Raw genomic sequence first — 3,333 nt, forward strand, 5'->3', positions numbered from 1 at the left:
ATTTGACGTACAAATGCGGAAATAATATATCCGAGGCTACGCTTATCGGATTGAGGCATAACTTATGCCGTTTCGAAGCTAAGACATAGAGCTACAATGTTCATGAAGGTCACTTTGTCCAGTTTCTAATTTAACTTGGTCAAATTCTCAAATTACTAAACCAGAAACCAATTCGTCGGCTGTTTAAACGCATTACGCTGTAACGGACATAACTCAGTGTACAAAAGTCCAATTCAGGTGTTCTTAGAGGCATTTTAAAGCTACTTCAGAACACTGCAACTTTCATGTTTTGGCCCAGGGCTAAATCAGTACGACACCTAGTCAAAAAACGTGATAAACTGGACTTAACTGATGAAACGGACTGCTGGGAAATACTTAGAACAGTAAAGGTATTTTGGACTTTTCACATCTTACGTTGCTCCGATTGAGCTGAAATTTTGTAGGCACCTATAAAATGCCATTCTCTACAACTTTTATTCTTTGACCTAAGGCCAAAACAGCCTCTAACATACAGATAAAAATTCGGACAGAATGTTGAGACAATTTTCCAGATTTTGGAAATTTTGAGATTCTACTGAATCTTTCCTTAATTTCTTGGTCCAATCACTACCAAAACACCATATAACACCTCAATTGCAACATATAAACATCATACAATCATTTGGGCAGAATTTTCCCCAAACCCTAGTCATCAAATAAGAAAGGGGAAAACTTCTAAAACATGCTAATCATCCATGATTTCACCATAATCTCAAGTTGTTAAGCTTAATTTAACAAGATTGAAAGTAAAACTTGGAGAGATAAGTTCTCTTACCTTGGTTAGAGGTCACTAAGAGTAGCCCAAGCTTCCTTCTTCCAAAAACTTACCACAAATCACCACTTAATCACTCAAGAACAAGTTTAATCGGTTTACTTTGTTTATTTTCTCACTAAGTTGTTGGATTTGAAGATGAAATGAAGAAATTTCTCTTGGTGTTTTCTTCCCTCTCCCTCACGGCTCCTTGGCAGAAATATCAAGAGAAATGAAGCTAAGTTTGTCTTATAATAAAACCAAAAGATTAGAACTAATGGTGTCCACAAATTGCCCAACACTTGGCCTAATCTTGGCCACTCATTTTTCTCTTTCTTTCCCTTGCTTATAAGCCACAAATTTCGGTCCCCTTGGCTGTAATATAAGAAGATATTTTGCTCAATTGTCAATGAGCTTGTAGGGTAAGAAAGTAGTGGTCAAGTGGTGCGTTCAAACGGTAATGCGCGAGACCCGCCGGTTCGCGCCGTTTTTCTTAAAACTCACGTACTAGGGTTTTTACTTCCCATTCACTAACCTTACATCATTGCTACTACTCACATATTATTTCTCACTTAAAAGTCACTTTTAATCATCAAATTGATCCTCGGCCAGTACCGAAAATTCATCTGGCGAAAAATCGCGAAAACCCTAATTTTGCTCAAATCTTGAAACCAAAGTGTAAAACCCTATTTCCAGGCTCATCTGCACTTATTGTTGAACAATTGGGTAGTAGGGCCTTAATAAATAATAATTTCCAAATAAAAGGAAATTTTTAAGAAAACGTGAGGAATTTACAATTTCAATAATTAACATTAGAATCTCTAGTAAAATATGAAAGATTTAAGAAACCGTTTAGTCACAAGTAAACTAGGGTTTTTGATTAAAACATTAGGGTTTCTAGTCGTTTAAAACAAAATAAGGTTTTAAATCAAACCCGAAGAAATATACTTTAATATTTTCTTCACAAACAACCTCCTAATATTCGGGATGTTACAGTTTATTTGTATATTAGGTTTAGTACATGGGGCTTTTTTATTTTTTATCCTAGAATTTATTTGGGAGTTATGGGAATTATAATTGTGGGAGTTACAATGCATTTTGAATTGAGTTATTGTACAATTATTTGAATAAGAGTTACAAATGAATTATTTGGTGAAATGAAGAATTATTGAGTCTTTATAAGCCATTCAAATGTGAATCATATTTTTAGGTTACAAATTCTACCAATTAACTACAATTTAATATGAAAAAAAATCGTTATATATTGGATTTTCAACCCTTTTTCTAAAGATTTTTGTAGCCTATAAATAATGAAATTCTTTGGAGAATTTCATACACATTTTTCTCAACAAAATATCATTCTAAATACTATTCTCCTCATACTCTTTTCTTTCTCCCTCATTCTGTTTTCTTTGGGCAAAGAAAGATATTGGGAAGTTTTTGCTTCTCTTGGTTGTGCATATCAAAAGGAAGCAACAACTATAGAGTTGGGTTATTATATCCTGGAGGCAGCGTACTAGACCTTCTGCATCGGTTAAAAAAAATACCGTATGTACACATATCGTCTTAAAAAGAACGTATTGCGCATCTCAACCCTACTGAACTTTTTAGTAGCTGTCAAATTCAAGGTGGTTAGCATGAAAATCAAATGTTGTTCATGTACTCTCTTCCAACAATTTTAAGACGATACTCAAATGGAGAGTAATACTAACTCTACTATCCTTACGTTTGTCGGAAGCTCTACAGATCTCAACAAGCCTTTCAAGTTCAATGGTGAACACCACTTCAAAAGATAGGCTTAAAAAGTACTTTTCTACCTAAAACTCATGAACGTAGCTTGGATACTTATGGCCAAAATCCAACCAAAATTCGTGTTGATGACATATATGAGCAAAATAAGCAAGAGCAACAACAAAGTGTTCAAAAATGAAGAAGTGATGATGAAGATTGTAAAAATTATCTTCTTAATTGCTTATTCGATGAGTTTTATGACTACTACTCCACTTCTTATTCCACAATTAAAAAGATTTTGAAGGCTTTGCAAAAGAAATATGATACTGAAGAAGTTGGAGCCAACAAGTATGCTTGCAGCTGCTACTTCAATATCAAATGGCAGAAAACAAATCTGTCCTTACTCAAATACATGAACTACAATATATAGCTCATAAAATTCAATCTGAAGGCATCAAGATGGATGAACAAATGCAAGTGGCTGCTATAGTTGACAAATTACCAAATTCTTGGAACGATATTCAAAAGGAACTACGCCACAAGTAGTCGGAGATCACTGTAGTCAATCTCATGGACTTAGAATTGAAGAGGAGGCAAGGAAGCAAGATCAGTCTGAGGAGACTAATGACAATGGTGAAACTAATAAGGTACATTTTATTACTTCAACTGATAATGTCTCTAAATGTCAGAATTTTAAAAATAATGCATACTTGAGACCTAGAGGAAAAAATATGAAAAATCAGAATAGACCACAATATTTATATAAAGGACCCAAAAAGAACCAAGAAACCCGTTCTAATAATAATAAAGTT

Source organism: Coffea arabica, chromosome 7c, assembly GCF_036785885.1.
Source record: "Coffea arabica cultivar ET-39 chromosome 7c, Coffea Arabica ET-39 HiFi, whole genome shotgun sequence".
In the NCBI taxonomy this organism is placed as follows: Eukaryota; Viridiplantae; Streptophyta; class Magnoliopsida; order Gentianales; family Rubiaceae; genus Coffea; species Coffea arabica.